We start from the raw sequence: 22,652 nt of genomic DNA on the forward strand, positions 1-22,652 counted from the left end.
TTATTTAATACCTCATCCATTATAACTGAATACTTGTTTAATCTTCTCATTAACTCAATTCCCCATCCTGTACATGATGGGAACCATGACCATGCCATGTCTCCTTTATTAAAGAGTTCTCTCCTATTTACATGTTTAAGGGGATATTTTGGATGCTTACTTGCTTGTAATACATGGCGAGGGCCCCCACTCCCAATTATCTCCATAACTGGAACCAGAGAGGCCAGATAGCACCATCCTCTCTCCTGTATAGGGATCCATGGGTAGCATACCTTACCACAACAGATAAATAAACTATTACCTAATGTGAAAGGGCGCAAACCCAGTGCCTCTTTTACTTCATCAGAATGACTAGATAAAGTAAGTTTTGACAAAACTTTACCAGTTGAATTATATAGTGGGTGTGTTTCATCCATTATGGACCAAATTGTGGCATTTAAGTCTTTGCTAGAAATATTAAACATAGAAGATAAGTCCGGGCTTAGAGCTATATTGAACTCTGACTTTTGACACATTTCCTCTCTCCTATTTGACTAATTTCCTAGTCTAAAACACCAGTTTGGGGAATAAATTTGACTGAATATAGGAAAGGAAATTGATTCATTTCCCTGGACTCCTGATAGGTCTTGTAAACTTACTGCGGGGGTGCCATTCAAAAAAGAAGTGATGTTCACCGGCGCAGCCATTAAAGGAATCCTCATTGTACTAGGGTGTAATTTACTGCAAACCCAACATTTATCATACCCTGATTTTTGTGCATAGCTATATTTAAATTGTAACAACAACATCTTATCAGTTAGGGATATGGTATCTACTGATGTTAAGTCTCTTGCTGGTCGATAGTGAGTCCCATTGTATTGCACAGTTCTTGGACAGAGAGGAAAGTCCTGTGGATGATAGTAACAGGTACTAATCACCCATACTTGCAAAAAAACTGTCAGTAAGAGAAAGCCTATCAATAGGAAGAACCTCCAAGATGTCTGGGGACTGAGAATAGACATCTTGGCCTGTGTCTTCTGTTTCGTCTGCGTCAGACTTGTACACCTGCTTCACTCTCTTGTTCGTCTACTTCAGGGATTTCTACACCTACTTCACCCTCTTTGTCTGTGCCTTGTATTCTAGGATCCTCTGGGACCTTTTTCACCCTTGAAGCATGAATCCAGGCTTGAGAATCGGCCGTTAGGATTGTGGTTCTTGTTACAGCAGTCACCACAGTTGGCTCCCCATACGGTGGATCTGTAACCTTGTGCTTGTGGAGTGCTTTAACCACTACTCGATCTCCAGGTTTAAACGGATGTGTCAGTTCCTGTGAAGGAATAGGAAAACAGAGAGACACATCACCGTAGATGCCATTCAAAAGCCGCATAAGATTCACAACATATTCTTCCTGAATCAGCTCCAAATCACCTGGCATTAATACCATTGGACCTCTTGTCCAAGGTGTGGGAAAGGGTCTTCCCATCAAAATTTCAAAAGGAGACATTTTAGTAGTTTTGTTAGGAGTCATCCTTATTTCTGCCAGTACTGCTGGCAGGTATGCTTCCCACCTAACATAAGTGCCTCCTGTAGCTTTTTGCAATTTTTCTTTAATTGTACGGTTCATTCTTTCCACCACCCCCGAACTCTGAAGATGGTATGGAATATGAAACTTCCAATTAATTACCATTAATTTAGCAATATGTTGCAGAATTTTAGAAGTGAATGTAGGACCTTTTGTCTGAATCAATGGTTAATGGACAACCCCACCTTGGGATTATTTCTTTACACAAAATTTTGGCTACTGTAAGTGCGTCTTCTTTGAGTTTCAAAAGCTTCTGGCCATTTGCTAAATTTATCTACTATAACTAGCAGTAACTTCGTTTTATTTCTACTACCTTTAGGCATGTGTGTGAAATCAATCTGCAATTCTTGAAATGGACCTTGTGGTGGCGGCAAATGCTCATGTTTTCCATGTTGAGCACCCTGGGTATTGTTCCTAATTGTTATGCATCTACTCAACTGGTCCTGGACTCTGTGTTTGATATTTTTAATGCAAAACCTTTTCTTCAATTCTTGTATTGTTAACTGTTGTCCTCTGTGTCCTATACCATGAAACTGTGCTATAATGATAGGTGCACTATGTTGAGGTATGCCTATGATCCCCTCTTTTGTCATAAGACCATTTTGGTCTAATGACAACCCTTTCTTTTCCCAGTATTCTACATCTTCCTCAGTGGCTGTATACTGAAGTTCTTTCAACAATTGGTGTTCTGGAATCATGGGTGGCTCTAAAAGAACAAAGGTAGGATTTCTTGGGGCAATGGAACCTGTATGAGCAACTTCTTTGGCGATTTTATCAGCCAAAGCATTACCCAGGGCAACAGGATCATTAGAATTAGTATGTGCCTTACATTTTATCACTTCAACAGTACGGGGTTTGTGAATGGCTTCTAACAAATCATTCACCAATGAAGCGTGTGAAATTTCCTTACCATCAGCTGCTACAAACCCTCTTCTTTGCCAGATTTTGGCAAAATCATGGACTACACTGAAAGCGTATTTAGAATCCGTGTAAATGTTTACATCTTTTCCCTCAAATAACTGACATGCACGGGTTAAAGCAATCAACTCTGCTGCTTGTGCTGAACAATGGTGAATGGCTTTGGCTTCCCACACAATGTCTGGGAGTTGTACTACAGAATACCCAGTTAAGTAGGTGTGGTCATTTGGTCTAGTAAATGAGCCATCTACAAAAATGTCTATACTACCTGGTTGGGGATCTTGCATCATATCTGCTCTGGGTGTGGTATCCTCATGAATAACCTGTACACAGTCATGTTCTTCTGGTGGGGAATCTTCCTCACCCTTAACTCCTAGCAGTCCATTAAGAATGGGTATGGGGCCTGAAGTTGGGGAAGCATATTTAATGGACAAGTTACTGGTTGAAGTAAAAATAACTTCATAACCAGATGCTCGTTGGGCTGTCGTGTTGAGTAGTCAAACCCCGTAATACATGTAGTACGTGATGAGTAGTATGTAAAATAGTTTCATGTCCCAGCGTTACTGACATAGATGTTTCAACCCCCATTGCGCAAACAGCAAGTGCGCGTAGACACGCCGGCATGCCTTGTACCGGTAGAGGAACTACTCTGGAAAAATAGGCTACAGGTCTCATAGCCCCCCCCGTGTTCCTGGGCGACCACCACTGCCATGGTTGTACAATTATCTCGAGCATACACATGAAAAGGTGACGTATAACAAGGTAAGCCCAGCGCAGGAGAGGAAACTAAAGAGGACTTCAAGGTCTTAAAGGCATCTGTCAGCTCCTGGGTCCACTCAATTTGGTCGGGTGCCTCGACCTTAGTTGCTGCTCTGAGTATGTGATCATAGTAAGAGCAGTCAGGTATCCATTGCCTGCAGTAATTTATCATACCAAGAAAGGATAGCATGTCCTTCTTAGTAGCTGGGCGGGGCAGACCCAGAATGGCTTGGATCCTAGACTGACTCACTATGCGTGTGCCTTTTGTTAACGTGAAACCCAGATACTGGACAGATTCCTGGCAATATTGCATTTTGTGTTTTGCCACCTTGTGTCCTTCATTACCCAGGTATTCTAACAGAGATCTACTATCCTGCCTACATTCCTCTCTGCTTGGGCTGCACAAAAGAATGTCGTCCACATACTGGAGCAACACAGAACCATGGAGTGGGGACCAACCCTGTAAGGATGCACGAAGGGCCATAGAGTACACCGCAGGTGAGTCTATATAGCCTTGAGGCATTCTCCGCCAGGTAATCTGGCGGCCATCAAAAGTGAAACTCAGTAGTAGTTGTGTCTCTTCGTCAACTGGTACGGAAAAAAATGCATTAGACAAATCCAACACCGTGTAATACTGAGTGGTACAGGGAATAGAGGTAATCAATGACGGTACATCTGGGACAATTGGCGCAACTGGGACTATCAAGTTATTAATAGCCCTAAGGTCTTGAGTAAATCTATAGGAGCCATCAGGCTTCTTTACTGAATTTATTGGTGTATTGTAGGGAGATATCACAAGCCTTAATACACCTTGTTTTAAAAAGGATTCAATTATTGGCCTTATTCCCTCTATTTTCTCTTGTGACAAAGGGTATTGTTTTTGATACACAGGATTAGTGTAGGGCTTCAATGTAGCTTCATAAGGTGTGCATGGAATGAACCCTATGTCTAACTTGTCTTTTGCCCATACCTGTGGATTTTTATCATAAAGTTCACCAGCTGCAAGGAAGCAATACGGTGATTCCATGTGTATGCCACCATTAGGGTCTATCTCTATTCTGCTCTTTAATTTTCCTAATAGGTCCCTTCCAAGTAAATTTACAGGGCATTCTGGGATAATTCTAAATGAATGTTGTAAAATGTTACCTTTACCATAAGGGTTGCTTACCTCAAGGGGTGGGGTCTCCCAGGTACGTGTCAATACCCCATTTATTTCCACAGAAGGTTCACACTCTGACAGGTACCCATCATATAATTCGGATCATATGCAGGATCGAGTCCCACCTGTGTCTACTAAAAAATGGAGAACTACGCCGTTTTACCATTAAAGGTATTGTTGGCTGATCAGAATATTGAAAGGATATCTGAGGGAGCATGAGGGGAATACCTTCCGGGCAACCCTATTGTTGTTTTCCCTGCCATTGTAATGGGTATTTAATGGTATGCTGTTCATTATTATCCTGAAGTTGCTGTCTTTGTTGGGGGTAGTTTCCAGAATTATATCCTGAAGTACCCTTGGACAGTGGGCATTGGTTCCTCCAGTGTCCCAGTTCCCACAATTGAAGCATTTCTCATTTCTTTCTCCTGAACCTCCTCTTCTACTTCCTCTATATCCTCCCCTTCCTCTGTATCCCCCTCTATTGCCATATCGGGTATTATCATATTTCCCTGGGCTATGCTGAAGTCCCTGGAATTGTGTCTTTGATAAGGTTTTGGGGATATCAAAGCAACCTGCTGAATCCTTTAACATAACTTCCTTCTCAAATCCCTTTGTGTCCAGCTTGGGCCAGTTGGCCACTAGCTGCTTAATCAAAAGGGAAACTTCTGGTTTAAATGCCTGCATTATGGTTTGTGTGTATATCATGCCCATATCACCTTCAGTGGTCATTCCCGCTTCTTCCTTCCACACCTTTTTAAACCTTTTAATAAAATCAGTTACTGACTCTTTAGGACCTTGCTTACAAGCTATGGCTGTGGAAATTGATTTCTTATCCTGCCATAATCTTTTCATTTCTGCCTCAACTTGCTTCCACATTTCTTCAACATCACTATCTTTTAACAAAGGATAATTTGCTGCTCTGACACCTGGTAGTACTAAGTCGAATTTATCCACATTATCCCAACTCCAACCTGATTCCATATCATAACCCAATATACCATCTATAAGTAACCTATAGTCTTCTATAGAACACTGCCTGCCCTTTGTAGCTCTCTTTAAATAGCTTATGGTAGCTGAAGGATTTTTTCTAGCTGGGGAATTCTTGATAATGTCCATGCAGTATTGCATGTCCATTGGTTTAACCATAACATCATTTCCAACTATGATATAAGGTGCTGTTAAATCTGCAGATGGGGAAGTGGCATGCAATGGGGGAAGAGATACTAGGCCCAGCATTAGAAATGTGGGCACCGGGCCTAATTAAGGTACCACTTCTCAGAGTACCAGGGGGAGGTTAAGGGAACCTGACTAACAAATCTCCCTTCTGTGCTAGCTGCCACTCCTCCCTCCTCAGTAGAAGATGTTACTATACCTCCTTGGGCTCCCCCCCTTTGTTCATCCCTTATCTTAGGGGCAATGGCTCCTACAGAACTATCTGCCTGAACTGATTGCTGGGGAACCCCATCCCTGCCATCCTGCTGTACAGGCGGGGCCCTGAGATGTTGAGGCTCAGGATGATTTGCACGCAGTCTAAAAACTGCTGCATCCTCATCCTCTGATATTAGTTGTGATGGTAGATTTAATTGTGGGTATATCTGTGTATAATTAGGGGGCCCCAAGGGTGGAGCAGCAGGCTCCATTGTATCTAAAAGAAAAGGATTATTTAATTTTTTATCTACCTGGGATGGTCCTGAAGGTACATATCCCGGGGCATATTTTAACCAATTTAAACCTCCTGCCATCATATACTTTTTATCCCATTTTGGATCAGGGTCAAACCATGGTAAAGCTTCGCTGTCTCCCAGGCACAGACCCTTCACCATATTCATATGAAACTCATTATTTGCGCCATCTCTGGGAAAAGGGGCTTGAACTATGCATTAATTCAGTATAGCTTGACAGATTATCTACCCAAGGATTTACATAATAATAAGCCCATGGGGATGTCCGTGCAACATACTCTTTATATGTTAAATTTTCAGGATTTGGCTTTGGAGCTGATTTTGGCATTTGAGCAAGTTTTTGCAACAATTTTATTTCTCTAAGAACCTTTCTAAGAGGCTTAGGTGGATCTGGGAGTTTCCCCTTACCTAGGGTTTTTCCCATCCTTTGGATGCAAAAAAGCGGTTATGCAAGCGGTTCCTAGTGTAGTGATAAACTGCCCGATACTCTTTGTACTAAAGTAGCTGGCAACACTCACGTAGAGCCTCTGCCAAAACTGATCAACAGCATATGCGCCTCTATGGCTTAAATCGGACAGAATTTCAGTACACCCCTAACACTCCGTCTCTTCCCCACTGGCTTTCACCTTTTCTGGGTCACAGCCGTTAAGCTCACTAGAAAGATGGTGCGTCTTGAGAAGATCAAGAGTACAAAAATTCTAACATTTCATTCTAACAACAGCACAATAAGCAATATAATAAAAAGCACAATAAGCAAAAAAAACATGCATAGCACTCTTAGCAGGTTGAAGGGAGTATTCCTACCACTATTTAAATTTGCCTAGGCTAATAATCTGTCTGTGAGCTACCTCAGCTGAAACAGCTAATAATCTGTCTGTGAGCTACCTCAGCTCAAACAGACCTATTCTCCTGTGCTGCCACAGCACTAGGGTTCTTTGAAATGTGCCTGCAATCAGGGTGTCATAAGACAGAAGAGTCTCACTTACCTCTGATGGCAAAGTCACATCCTACTTCTGATCACCAGTTCTGAAAGGTTATACCCCTTGGTAGGTATACTTCTGCCGGCCAGTCTCCCTTCAATCTGCAAAGAATATACGAGCGCTCGGAAATACATCTAGACAGGTTAGTCTTTTAATGGTGTATTCAAATATATTTATCCTGATGACAGCTTATATACAGTACAAAAAGGGGATGTAACAATTAGTCTTCCCAGACCACTAAAATACGTTCTACAATTACTTCATCATGCATAGAAAGCAGAAAAGGTGTTCATATACCAAGAGACAAAGAATGTTTACATTCAGGAAGCAGCCCAGGAAAGACCGATTCTGAAATAATACAGACTAGGAAACAGAATAGGCTTCTCGCAGTAAAACACAATATATATATATATATAATATTCTCACCCCTCACATTCTTGTAAATATATTTTATTCTATCTTTTCATGTGACAACACTGAAGAAATTACTTTGCTACAATGTAAGTTAGTGAGCGTACAGCTTGTATAACAGTGTAAATTTGCTGTCCTCTCAAAATAACTCGACAAATAGCCATTAATGTCTAAACCGCTGGCAACAAAAGTGAGTACACCCCTAAGTGAAAATGTCCAAATTGGGCCCAAAGTGTCAAGATTTTGTGTGGCCACCATTATGGACACAGCTCCTGATCTTCTTGACCATTGGGTTATACTGCCCCCTACAGGAGTATGACACTAGGCAGAAAAGGAACTTGACTACGCCTATGGGCAGTCCCAGGAGTTATACTCCCTCTCTCTGCTATAGGTACTCAGTGTTTTTCTGCCTAGTCAGGAGTAAGGATATAGTTTCTTGCTGGGATCTCTGGTCCTGGCAATTTATTTATTTTCTTTTAATTTTTTTTTTATCCAGATTTTTTCCCGCGAGATCTACAATCAACTGCCGGACTGGGCAACGAGCTGGATAATCTAGATCCAGTGGTCACCCCAGTCTGGCCAGCAAGCGCGGGCAGACCTCAGCTCCGCGCTAGGTCGGCCGCGACATAGCCTTACCGGGTGGGGGCTGGCCTGTGAGTTAAAACGCCTCGCGAGATCGATTACGACCGGATCTCGGCCTGCATTGCAGTGTTCCTCTTTGCCGACAGCCCCCCATTCCAATGGCAAGGAGATTCTCTGGAGTGTTGGCCGCCTGGTTCCTGATACGGTGAGTAGCTATCTCTCCTGTCCACCTGGAGGGTTTTGGGGTGAACGCGGGCCCCTCCCTGGGTCGGTCGGGCCCCCCTCCCCATTAGGTTTCCCCCCTTGAGTCTTATGGTCCTGTGGGTCATCTATCTCCCCCCTCTCTGTCCCACCTCCACCTGTACTGGATTTGTATGGTGGTCTGGCTACCTCCTGGGGCTGGGGCAGGGTGCTTTACTGGCTATGGGGGGGGGGGGTACGCTGCCGGTGACTGGGTAATCAGCTGTGGGGGGGGGCTGTACCTGCTGGGGTTCTCCTGCCATGGCCCCCCCCCTTCTTGCTCTGTTTCTTACCTGGGCCCAGTGATCATTCCTGGGGGCTTTGAGAAGCCGCCATTTTGTTTTTGCCTATTTTCTATATAGGCTGGTGGCCATGTTTGTGTAGCCGCCGTGGCCATTTTGCATTGGAGCCTTCAATTGAATTGAATGGCTGCCATTACTGTGGAGCCTTCTGGGCATCCATTTTAGCTGTGGGAGCCCCTCTTTATCCCCTGTTGCGGACTCCTGGGCCTCCTTTTTTTTTTTTCTTCCTGGACTCTGCACGTGGAGTGCTTTTTTTTTATCCTGGTGCTGCCGGTGACTGCCTAGTGGGGTGGTAAGTTTGGTTGGGGTCCTCTCCCGCTCTCTGCTGTAGGATCAGGGGGTGCTCTGTGGCTGGCAACCAGGTGGTGTTACCAGCGCGGTGGGGGTGTCCGTTAGCAGTGTTTTTTTGCACTCCCGATCAATCATCTTGAAATCTGAGCAATCAGGCTGTGCCTGAATCACTGGACGGATCGCCTTCAGGGGTGTCCTGTGCGAATCCATTCGCACAATGTCACGGCCATGGCTTATGTCAATCACCAGGGTGGAACAAGAAGTGTAGTGGCAGCTCTGGAGGTAGCAGGCATTCTTCGGTGAGCGGAACGTTTTTTGTTCCAGCTCTCTCCGCCGTACACATTCCAAGGATGGAACATTGTCAAGCCGATTATTTCAGTCAGCAGCCGTTAGACCAAGGGGAGTGGTCCCTTCATCCGGAGGTGTTTAATCAGCTGGTGGGACACCGCTTAGGTGGATCTGTTGGCGTCTTGGCTCAACAGGAAGTTGCAGAGGTTTGTGGCATGGTCATGGGATCCGCTAGCTGATACCACAGATGCGTTGGTGGTCCCCTGTGGCCAGTATTGTCTGATTTACGCTTTCCCTCTCAAGCTTCTGCCGAGACTCTTGCGCAGGTTCGAGACAGAAGGAATTCCAGTTGTGCTAGAGGCCCTGGATTGGCCTCGCCTGTCTTGGTACGCCAACCTGGTGCTGCTGGTTGCTGACGCCCCTTGGAGACTACCTCTCAGGTATGATCTGCTGTCCCAAGAGCCAATCTTTTTTCCTGCTTTACAGTCGCTACCTTTGACGACTTGGCTGTTGGAAGCCAGATGCTGAAGAAAAGCAGTTTGTCTGGGTCGGTGATTCCCACACTATTGAAGGCTAGGAAGTCTACTTCTAGGAAGATCTACCATTGTACGTGAAAAGCGTACATTTAGTGGTGTGAGTCGCTTGGTGTTCACCCTTGCTCTTTTTCGGTGGCTCGGGTCTTGACCTTCCTTCAACGAGGGGTTCAGCAGAAATTGGCTTTGAGTACCATTTAAGGGTCAGATGTCGGCCTTGGCGGTCTTCTTTCAACAACCCTTGGCCATGCACTCCGTAGTGTGTACTTTTATTCAGGGGGTTCGACATTTACCTCTACCAGTGCGGTCCCCACTACCACCTTGTGATCTCAACTTGATGCTTTCAGCTCTACAGAAGGCTCCCTTTGAAAATATTTGAGAGATTTCCCTGCCTACGCTATCCCAGAAGGTGGCCTTTTTGGTGGCTATTACCACTGCATGCAATGTGTTGGAATTGGCGGTGTTGTCTTGTCATTCCCCTTATTTGATGGTCCACAAAGATAAGGTGGTTCTTCGCCCCTATACGTCATTCCTTCCAAAGGAGGTCTCTGAATGAGGACATTGTGTTGCCTTCTCTGTGTCCCAGGCCATAACATCCTAAGGAAATTGCGTTGCATTCCCTGCATGTGGGTCTGGCTATTCGGGTGTACCTGGCTGCTACGGAGTCTTTTATGAAGTAAGACTCTCACTCTTTGTTCCCTATTTGGGGGTTGTAATGTTTTTCAGGTGAGCTCCTGTTACCTGGTTGGCTATGGTTTAGTCTTGGGAATTTTTTTTCTTGCTGTTCGCACCCCTCATGTTTGACACTGCTTTGGGACGTCCCCAATGGTCAAGAAGATCAGGAGCTTTCCGTCAATAAATGAAAGAGAAAATTGGATTTTTCACTTACCGTAAAATCCATTTCTCTGATGTTCATTGATGAACACAGCACCCACCCATGGAGTTGGAGTTGTATTACTTCTGACACTGCTTGTAAACTGAGTACCTATAGCAGAGAGGGGGAGTATACCTCCTGGGACTGCCTGTAGGGGCAGTATAACCCAATGGTCAAGGAGAGCAGGAGCGGTGTCTGTCAATGAACATCTGGAAAATGGATTTTATGGTAAGTCAAAAATCCCATTTTTTTTTTTTTTTCAGCTCCTGAAAGAGACCTAATTAAAGTGCTTAGAACAGGAGTTTAAAGGTGTGTGGATGACAATGTGTATTTTAGTCTTATTCTTTACATATCATGAGAAAATTTGAAACCTGTATTGTAATACGTAGAGTTTTGGGGGCCTGTGTCAATGGCATCATTTCTCATTAGGTTGAGACACTTCTGAGATGACTCGGAATTCATTGACAAGTACATTTGGCTGCCCTTCTGACCTGTAAAAGATCTGTTTTAAGCTGGTTTTGTGTGCACAAAAATCCATTCCATTGACACACGTCTAAAGCTGTTGCTTTAGTTGCTACAATACTTCTCCCTGCTGATAGCAAGGACACAGGCAATATGCACATCATTGGCATTTATTATAGGCAGTTATTGCTTTTTATTTCTTGGTTATGTCGTTTTCTTTATCGTACATCACAAGACACATAGCAGCCTTATTCCTTTCTAACAGGGCTATGGGCCACTTACAGGTGGTTGGACACTGGCAAAGACAGGAAGTCCCCTCTTTTCTATAACTCCTACCATACTGGAAGGTCCTCATTTTTTCCACCACTGTTTGGAGGGGATGGTCTACCAGAAGGTTTCAACAAGGATCAGCAGCCTCATTCTATCCGGATCCATTCCTACAGCTAGAATCACTTGGAAGAATAGCAACCCGGACTTTGCATTAAATAAATAGTGGACACGACTATACTGTACTGGACTGTAATCCAGTTGGTTGGCACTGGACCCTGCATTTATGGAACCATGTGATATGATATTGACAAGGTTGTTTCCAATAGGGTGCTGTCCAGGTCAGTAGACTCCAGTTTGGAAGATATGTTCACTATGATATGTTAAGATTGGACCCACTTAATAGAGGATGGTTCTGCAGGGGAAATGGTAAGTGCCCCTGGTAGCCTACCGGTACCTGTAAATGACTGCCCCCTCCCCCTCTCCTCTTATTGGGCAGATACATTGAGAAATAGAATCCTGTCTAAAAGCATGGATAGCTGATTGTGTTATATTTACTGCAGTGTGAATTGGTATTCAGTTTTTGTCTGCTGTGCTATGGGGGTGGATATTTTATGTGCATGGTCACTGACCTGCTGCACTCCTGAGAATGGCGTATTTACATGTTGCTTAGTCCGGTGTGGCGGTAGGGCTGGAGTCAGACAAGTGCTCCCAGCCACCACACTAAATGCAAGTTTGCTATGCCATACTGACGTCTTAACCACTTGCCTACTCAGCACTTTTACCCCCTTCCTGCCCAGGCCAATTTTCAGCATTCAGCACTGTCACACTTTGACAATTACGCGGTCATGCAAAACTGCACCTATATGACATTTCGATCTTTCTTTTGGTGGTATTTAAAAAATTTAAATTTGAAAAAAGTTCTCAAAAAGTTTTACAAAATTTAGCAAACCGGTAATTTTTTTCCTTCACTGATGGTCACTGGTAGGCTGCACTGATGAGGAGGCACTGATTGGCAGCACTGGTGGGCACTGTTGGGACAGCACTTATAATGAGTGCCTTGAATGACTATAGACATACTAACTGGAATCAACACAGCAAATGGACTGTAGGCTTCCAGTCCATTCTCTTTATTGGCCAAAAATGCCTGTTATGCCAGGCTGATGAATTTCAGTTGAAGGGAGCTTTTAAATCAAGTGTACCTGTACTAATGTTCCAAGTATCATTCTAATACTGTCACAATACCAGACACTCCATGTCAGTACTGTGACAAGGTCATTAAGCGCCCAGGGCAAGGATGCTAAACTGCGCCCCCCCCTTCCATTAGGGTTAAGGCACTCCCCCATCTCTGCAATAAACCATTGCGCCCAGGGCAACCTCCCCTTCTGCCAACCCCTTGTCCCGGCTCTGCTCCATGTATGGAGAACAGTGTGACCTCCTTCCCTGTGACAGCGCTTGGGTCCACAATCAATCCTTTTTTTAATTTATTTTCTTTATAGGCCCAACACACATACCCACATTTTCCCATTTAGTCCCCATTCAAGCATGTATCCTAAAGAGACCCTGTTGCCAAGCCATTCATCTAAAATTGATCTGCCCATAATATTAAATTTTATTTATTTTTTATGCTTGTTTTCAACCTGTAAAAGTCTCCCTTGTGTAGACCTCCAAAATCCCTGAGACCTCTGCTGGTTACCGCCATCTTGGATAAGAGCTGAAACTGTATCATATACCCACTCTCCACTTCTCTTGCATCTACATGTAGGGGAGGATAAAGGGAGGGGTGGAGGAGCTGGAACAGTGGAACAGCACAGAGGGTAAATGGATACTCCCAGAAGAGGAGAGGGCTATAACGTGCAAGAAGGGAGCGAGCTGTGGTAGGGAACTGAATCTTCCCAAAGAAGTCAAATTTGCTGGAAAGTTCAAGGGAACAGTAAAAAAAAAAAAAAAGGAATTTAAGGAGAAGAAAACTTGCAAGTAAGCATTTAAAATACTTGTTGCTTATGTTTCATTTTATTGTTCTAGTTTTTTTTTTTTTTTTTCTCTTTTCTTGGGTCTTCCTTCATAATGAGCCTAGAGAACATATGGATATTTTGCCCTTTGGTCCCTGTTCATGTATAACACTGTATGTGTCTTTCACATCGGCTCCTAGATGGTGATATCTTGGCTCTCTACAGCTTGTTGTATGGCATGGATGCCGGTCTTGAGAGCTTTATAGAGGAGGTGTTTGGGAACCAGGATTGTCTGTCCAGTGCGCAATGGATACAAATGACTGACTAATGGCCCGTACACACTCACAGATTGTTGGCCGACCGATCGGCCATCTTTTGTCCAGTGTTGTTTGTTGGTTGAAATGTGCTCTAGACTTGCACTGGACTTTTGTTGGCCAACAAAAACCAACTTCAGAAGTGATGTCATGTGATGGTTGACTTTCCGTGTGTTTTTTCTTCTCTGAGCATGCCCAGTCTTGCTCATCTGATTTTTGTCTGCCGAAATCTGTACTGACTGAGGAACAATCGGCCGTTCTGTTGTTGGCCAACAAAAATTTTATAGCCTGCACACCAGATTTTTTTCGGCCGAAAATTTGCAGTTGGTTAGCGGAAGCATCATACTAACAAGCCTACAATCAGCCGATTGGACGTTGGCTGACAATTTACGGCCAACAATCTGTGTGTGTGTACGGGGCTTTAAGCTTACTCTGATGTGGTAAAGCAGATCTTCTTTCTGTGTGACTGAACATATGACTAATGGGTAACTTCACTCTATGACAATTGACAGTGGTGGGTGGAAGCGGGGAACTTCAAAGTCTTATATGAGGCTGGTGGGTAAATTAATCAGTCTGCATTCACAGAAATCCAGAACCAGTTTTGAGTAAACTATTGTATTTACATTATGGATTGATATCTGAAATCTGTACATTTAAAGTATATCTAAAGCCAAAACTTTAATTGGATACAGTGAAGAAAGCTTTGAACTTCTGTCAGGTTTTGATTGTTGCTGCCAGCAAACAGCGGCTTTCACTGTTGAATTCAGTGTTTAAAATTAAACAAGTGCTCAAGTTAAAAATGAATAGCCAACTGAGAGGCGCGACCTCGGAGCGGCATGCACGGACTTCATATCATTGAAGTCAATGCAGGTCGCCCCAACGTAGTACAGGACCCTTTTTCTAAGTCGGAGCGACTTGTGTCGATCCTATTAGAACGGGTCCTGTGCTAATCTATGGCAGGCGACCCACGGGGTCTAAAAGCTTTTCTGCAATATTTAATCCAAAAAGATATCTTCTGCAGTACTTTTTTATGCTGCTAGATATCCTCAGTGTGATCACCGTAGCTTGGGACTGGACAGTGAAAGAAGAAGCAGTACAGGGATGAGCTCATCTCCCTGTTACTCTCCTTGTGCTCCTTCTTCCTCTCACACTCCAGCCCTGTTGTACAGAGAATGTAAAAGGCTGATGCCAGGTCACAGGTATTTACACTGCTTGCATTAAAAAAAAAATGCATTCAATGATTTATTAACCATTCAATGTCCACAGCAATGTTTTACATTTTTTGCTCACATGCATTTTTTGTTGGAAAATGACTTAAAAACTCCACACCTTTTTTTTTTTTTTTAATTTTCTGAAAGCAGTGGCCCTGTATAATAAAATGGTCACATTTACAGTTTTTATGCCACGCAATATTTGGGCAACTGTTTGAAAAATCAATTTTTTCAGAAAAAATACACATATAAATTTTATTGCACACAATCGTATACCCAATTTAATAATAATAATAAAAAAAAAAAAAGATGGTGTCATGTTGAGAAAATGGATACCAAACAATTCAAGCCCTAAATTGCATGCGTACGTGAAATGGCAAAAAACAATGGGGATGGTGATTGGGGATGTGCACAGGAGTAGATGGCCAAGCCTATTATATGACCGCTATCATAGCCCAAGAATCCTTGGGGGACTAATCCCCTGTGACTCACCATCCTCCTCCTCCTAAATTATTATATCTGCAATTGTTTGCCCAATTATTGTGCGCTTGCTTGAGATGTATAATGTTAACTTTCTGCCCTTCCTTTGCAACCCATAATGATATTCTAAAATTGCACTTAAAGATGTTCAATAAAAGTTTGATATGGGGGGGAAAAAAATTACAAAAAAAAAAGCTTTACAGTTTATTTCAGTGTTAACCTTGAATGATAGCCCTAGAACTATTGGTCTTACCCCACTGTTGCCAGTGATAACTAACGTGGGGAACAATTTCTGTTTACATACACATGCATGCCCTATGTGCACATTTCCAATTGCTTGTGTATGTAGGACAATGATGTTACTTCTAACTTTTTTTTTTGGTATTTTTATTTATCTCATTATCCCCCTTTTCTCTATCGTTCATTGACAGACGCAGCTCCATATTCTTCTTAACCATTGGGTTATGCTGCCCCCGTACAGGAGTAGGACACTAGGCAAGAAAAGTCTTATAAAAAGTCTATGAAAGTCTATAGTTCCCTGCTGGGATTTCGGTCCTAGCATGTTTTTTTTTATGTAAAAAGGGAACCTTGTGTCTAAATTTTTACTTTTTAGCTAGTTATGTTCCTGAGAGAACTACAATCAACAGCTCGACTGGATATTCTAGATCCTTATGGCCTCCCAGTCTGGCCAGCGAGCGTGTGCATGTTGCAGCTCCGCGCTAGGCCTCGCCACGACATAAACCCACTGGACAGGGGCTGGCCCGCGAGTAAAATACCTCACCAAGATGCACACAAAATGGTTTGTCTTGAGTCGCAGCTTACCACTTGGCTGTCAGCATCCCCGCCCCGGGTGGAGAGGTGGTCTGTCCGGAGTGGCACCCACCTGAATATTGTTGGTATGGTGAGTAGTGTCCCCCCATATCTCTTGTGGTCTCAGGGTGGACGTGGGCCCCTCCCTGGGATGGTCGGACCCTCGGGTTATCTCCCATCCCCCCCATGTCCCTAGGGAACATTCCCCACCACCCATCCAAGGCTCCCCCCTTCAGGCCATCCTCCCCACTATTTCATGGGGGTCCCTACCTTACTCGGGTACGGTGCAGGGGCTGTAGCAGGCGATGGGGGCCCTGGGGGGGGGGCGTGCCAATGCTGCTGATCGCGTGATCCGCTGGGAGGGGGGTTTTATCCTGGTGGGGGTCCCTGCCAGGGCCTCCCTCTGCCTGATGGTTGCTGGATCCCTCAGGGGATCCTGTAGACCACATAACGTGCCGTGGTTGCCGCAATTTTCCAGTAGATCAGCAGTATTAGGTTCGGCAGCCATATTTTAGTAGTTTCCCATTGAAATGAATTGGGCAGCCATTTTGTTGTGGCCTCTCCATTGACATGCATTGGGCGGACATTTTCTCGTAGTTCGAGAATGATGTACAGCAGTGAGTGGCAAGGCATTAACTCTAGTGCTGACCCAGGTGCTTCCTCTGTCTGTGAAGATCGTTTTTCTCCACATTTCAGGCCGGCTCTGTTTTCCCTGATATCGGGTGGTGGTGAGTCGATTGGGGTCCCTCTAGGTCGCCCTCCCACTCTGCTACATTGCAGTTTAGTGTGTGCTGGGACTAGTAGTACCGCTGGCACAGCGGTGTGGGGCCATTTTCTGCAGTATTCTTAAAGTGACACTGCGCTGTCCTTGGGATAACATGCAGTCGCAGGAGCAAGTCTCACCTACTGATCCCCTCCTTGCTGCTGCGGGACCTCTGGGTCGCAAACCCTTGTCTGCCTTAATGGCCGTTTTGGAGGCTCTGGTGTCAAAAGTTGATTTGGTCCTAAAACAGAACTAGTAATAAGCGCTCACTGCCCTCACCTGCCTCATCTATATCCTCAGATTTTGAGGTTGATATGGCCGCCACGGAAACGAGTCACAGTGAGGGATCTGCGTCATCACACTCTGATGGCGAGGATGAAATATCCTCATCTGCAGCTGCACGGGAAAACGCGCTGGTGTAGGCACTTGTAGTGTCAGTGTGGCACACGCAAATCCCAGAAGTCAGGCAAGGTTTTCCCTTGTCTGGAACTTTTTGACAAAATTGTCACTGAACAGTGGGGGTGCTTTAAACATGTTAGTGGTGCCAAAACGCTTTGAGGCACTACCCCTTTGGGGACGCTGTAGTCAGTAAATGGACCGTTCCACCGAAGGTGGACCATCCAGTCTCCAGACTGAACAAATCTGCTGTGGTCCCGGTGGAGGAGTCTCCGGTCTTTAAAGACCCGGTGATAGAAGGATTGAGACTCTGTCCTGCCACTGATAGTGGGTTCAATACTTAGACCGGTCTTTGCTATCACTCTGGTGTCCCAGACCATAATGGAATGGGCAAAGTTAAGAAAAAGTGATTTGGAAGCAGAACCGCTTCCCCCGGGCCTTGCAGAGCTAACAGACCAAATGGTCCAAGCATTACTATTTATATGTGATGCGTCTTTAGATGCAGTCCCCCTTATGGCTAGAATTTCTGCGGTAGGGGTGACCATTAGATGCATGACCAGGCTTCTAAAAATGCTCTGTCAGATCTCCCCTTTACATTTGGTTCTTCATTGGCAAAGGGCTTACAGGTGGCAAAAGTACTCTTCTTCCTCAGTCCGCTAATGGCAAGTCTCCGTGTCACAGACAGGGCCCTTATTTTTCAGCACACAGGTGGCCCTTTTGTGCCTCCGGCACGCAGGAGAAGGGCTCTAAGCCATTTAGATTATCTGGGGGTTCCAAGAAGACGTGGTCGGGTAAGCCGTGAGCAGGTCCCTCCAGATCTGAAGACAAGTCTCCTTCTGCATTAAGGGGGCACCCTCATCTGTAACTGGAGTGGGGGGACGTCTTTTTGTTTCTTTCTAGAACCATGGACCTCCTTGATTCAGGACAAATGGGTCCACGAACTGATCCGATAGGGTCACAAGATTGAATTCAGGTCTCAACCGTCAGACAGATTCTTTCCGTCCAATCTACACCTATCTCCAGATTGGCTAAGGGATCTACGAGAGGCGGTACAAGATCTGCTTTTGCAAGGGGTGATTGTGTGGATTCCCTCTCGGGAATGCTTTCAGGAGTTGTATTCAAACCTGTTCACTGTTCCCAGGAAAGAAGGCAAAGTGCGTCCAATACTGGACCTCAAGGCTTTAAACCGCTTTGTGCGGGTAAAGACGTTTGCAAATGGAGTCCATTCGCACGGTACTGGCATCCCTACGCCAAGGGGCCTTTTTGGCCTCCATCGATATTAGGGATGCATATCTACACATTCCTATTTAAGACACCAGTGTTTTCTTCGCTGTAGGATAGGAGCATTATCAATTTGTGGCGTTGCCTTTTGGTCTCGCTTCCGCTCTTCTCACTAGGGATGAGCTTCGAGTTTGAGTCGAAGCTAACTTCGACTCGAACATTGGTTGTTCGATCGTTCATCGAATGACGAACCAATGTGCTTCTTTGCAGGAAATTTGAGATTCTCATAATGCACTGCACGCGCACTGCGCGTGCAGCGCGTTATGTGATTGGCCAAAGCATGCACCCTGACCTCATGCTTTGGCCAATCAAGTGATCTCTGCTATTAATCAGTTATTTTGTTCTCAGCAGCACCCAGAGCTGTTAGGTTTAAGCAACCATCGGCAGCGTCTCCATCATATGGTGCAAGATAATCTAGGCGCAAGAGCAACCTTGGAGACCTTTCCAGCTGAGCATCCACTGGGCTTGGGTCTTGAGGATGGACCACTGGCCAGAACTTGCTCAGTATGCAATGGAGCTACTGGCCTGTCCTGCTTCCTGCTCCTGCGTGCTTTCCGAATGGACGCTCAGTGCTGCTGGAGTTTCTCTTACGTCCTCCGACAGTCGCCGCCTCTTCATATTCGTCACATATGGGGTATTAGACTTTGCTCCGAAGGAGTAGCTAGGCAACAGAATATGTTAACAATAAAGCTTTAACATATCCCACCCTCAAGGGGTGGTCCCCTCAGTCAATACCCTCCTACTTCCTGCAACCATATCTCAGTTTTAATGTCTAGCTTGTCAGGAGTGGCTGGCTCTCTCTGTGCTGGGACTTTTTGTCCCAGACTCTTTCTTCTTTTTGATATTTTGTTTGAGTTTTCTCTCTACCTTTACTTAGCTGTTATTTTTGTCAGCATTAGTTAGTTCTTCGGACGAAGAGGATCATGCGGACTGGGTCTCGGGCTGATCCCCCTGGTCGCAGGTCGTGGGTCAGTGGCTTCCCAGTCTGCCATCGAGCGTTCAGCCAGGTAACGCTCCTGGCACAGTGAACGACCCATCCCTGTTCGGTGCAGGGATGATTGGTGAGGTGGCTACCTCACCGGACGCTGTGCGGTTTCTGAACCGCCATTGTGTGCGTCTTGAATTGCGACTCTCCCTGCCTCATGTGCAGCGGCTTGTTCGCCTGTGCGGGTTCCCCACGCCATGTGAGGTAAGTGTATCTATGTGGGGACCTGTCTGTCTGGGGGGGGTCTCAGTCTGGGACTGTGTAACCTGCCTTTAATCACACTGCTTGTCTCCCTATCTCTCGGCTGCATGCTGTGGGCTGCAAGGGGGGGGGGGGAGCTGTATGACACTGAGTATGTCAGGCTGGGCAGTGTGAGGAGCTGTGTGCTGTGGGGCATGTTTTTAATGGCATGTTGGGGCATATACAGCGATCGCTGCGGCGATCTAACATGTATCCATATAATGGGATAATATTGTGTGTGATTTTATGCACTGTGGAGCGGCGATTTCGGCGCCAAACGACGCCATTTTACCGGCGCCCGCTCCGGCCGCATGGTTTACATGCACGGCGGCCATTTTCTTGTAGCCTCCATAGGCTTACATAGAGCGCCCTGGCAGCATCACTTCCTCTCTCCTGGAAGCACCGATCGAGGCAGCAGCAGCAGCGGAGTCTCCTCAGGTTTTATCCTTCTATTCCTGTGTTCCATTGCCTGTATTCAGTCTGTATATTCCCTGTGGGGGTCTCATTGTGCCTGAGTGTGGTGCGGTGGGCTGCGCTTGCCGCGCTTGCTGTAAGGGGGCAGTTAACCCTTGGTTGTCTGGCATACAGGGGCAATGGATTCTCAGGAGGGCAAGTTTCCCACAGTATTGGTGGAAAGCCAGGGGACCGCTGTTTCCCCCCCAGGGGGGGATTTAGCCACTATTGTGGCTGGCCTTGCTGCACAGGTGCAAATGCTGGTGGCTGCTCAATCTACTAAACGGCCCAGAGTTGCTCTGTCCTCTGATTCTGAGGGTGAAGGTGATGGGGCTGTTCTGGCGGGGACCCCCCTATCGGGGTCCCGCTCCTCTCTTGATCTAGTGGGGTCTGAGGTAGAGGCTGAAGTTGAGGGGGTTGATAATTCTCCCCCTGGCTCGCCTGAAGAGCTTGCAATCATGGATGAGTTGATTGCTTCCATTAAGCAGACGCTACGTTTGCAGGACGAGGTGTGTCCCCCAGCTGCCTTGGCGGCTTATGGGACGCAGAGAAAACGCAGGACGCCGCAGGTTTTTCCCTGCAATGCTGATTTTCAGCGCGCTGTTAAGGACCAATGGCGCGATTTGCGCAAGCCTTTTGCGGTACCAAGTAAATTTAAGCTGCGTTATCCTTTCTCGCCTGCCACTGATGAACGGTGGTGTGTGCCTCCGCCAGTGGATCATGCTATTGCGGTTTTGAACAAAGCCACTGCGATCCCTGCAGAGGGATCCCCTGTTTTCCGTGATGCCACGGATAGGAGACTGGAGTCTCTTGCCCGTCATACTTATTCTGTTACGGGTTCTATGCTTAAGGCTCTGTTTGCTTCTCTCATGGCGGCCCAGGCGATCGCAAGTTGGACGCAGATGCTTAGGCGCGTCCTAGTGGCCGATTCGGCCTCGGCGGCGACCCTGGATATGGTGGATCAGATCCACCAGGGTGTCATGTATCTGTGTGATGCGGACCTGGACCTGATTCCGTTGGCCGCGCGTGTGCACAGCGTGGCGGTGTTGTCTCGCCGCCTGGTTTGGTTGAAATGTTGGTCGGTGGACCAATCTTCACGTAAAACCTTAGCCAATCTGCCTTATGATGGGTCTCGCCTTTTTGGGGAGTCCCTGGATGTGTTGATTAAGGGGATTACCGGGGGTAAGAGCACTCTCTTGCCCCATTTCCCCAAGGCTAAGGGGGCTTCTGGGAAGAAGCATGCTCATTTTCGGCCCCCTCAGGGGTCCTTTCGTGCCTTTCGGCCGCACTACAAGGGCAAACCGTTCAAGGGCCAAGGCTCTCAGAAGAAGCCCTGGTCTGGGAAACAGAAGTCCGGTCAATCCGGACCTGCGGCCCATAACAGTTCGGCCTGAAGGGGCGCCCTCACCCAGTTTTGGGGTGGGGGGACGCTTGCTCGGTTTTCTTCAGCCCTGGTTGGCCCGTGTGAGGGACAGATGGGTTCTGGAAATCGTTCGATCTGGTTACAAGATCGAGTTTCTCTCTCGGCCGGAGAGCAGATTTTTTCCCTCAAATCTTCAACTGTCTCCAGAGCGCCTGCGGGATCTGCACCTGGCGGTGCGGGACCTGAGGGCTCGGAGTGGTGGTTCCGGTGCCTCATCGGGACAGATTTCGGGGGTTTTATTCCAATCTGTTCACCGTGCCCAGGAAGGAGGGCAAGGTTCGTCCGATTCTGGACTTGAAAGCTCTGAACCGCTCTGTGCGAGTTCGCAAGTTCCGCATGGAATCCCTGCGCTCGGTGGTGGCTGCCCTGGTTCCGGGGGAATTCATGGCCTCCATCGATTTGAAGGATGCGTACCTTCACATCCCCATATTCGAGGGTCATCAGAAGTACCTTCGATTTGCCATTGCGGAGGATCACTACCAGTTTGTGGCGTTGCCCTTTGGGCTCGCCTCGGCTCCGCGGGTCTTCACCAAGGTGCTTGCACCGGTTCTGGCATTGAGAGCCCAGGGCATTTCTGTCCTGGGGTATCTGGACGACATTCTGGTTCGGTCTGTGACCAGACAGGGTCTGGAGAAGGACCTGTCTGTCACAATGCAAACTCTGCAGGAGTTCGGTTGGACGATAAATGTTCCAAAGTCGACACTGAGTCCGTCGGTTCGTCTCCCCTATCTGGGAATGATACTGGACTCGGTGCAGGCGAAGGTCTTCCTGCCGGAAGACAAACTCAGGACTCTTCAGGAGGAAGTCAGGTCCCTCAGGGACGTTCCACACTCGTCTCTGCGGACGGGTATGAGATGTCTGGGATTGATGGTCTCGGCCTTCGAGGCGATTCCTTTCGCGCAGTTTCACACGCGGGGTCTCCAAGCGGAGATCCTGTCCAGGTGGGACGGGCGACCTCAATCTCTGGATCTTCAGATCTCGTTGAGTCATCGCACCAGGGAAAACCTTCTGTGGTGGCTCCAGTCCCCGTTGGTG

The sequence above is a fragment of the Pelophylax lessonae genome (assembly GCF_965119305.1).
Source record: "Pelophylax lessonae genome assembly, chromosome: 1".
Classification (NCBI taxonomy): domain Eukaryota; kingdom Metazoa; phylum Chordata; class Amphibia; order Anura; family Ranidae; genus Pelophylax; species Pelophylax lessonae.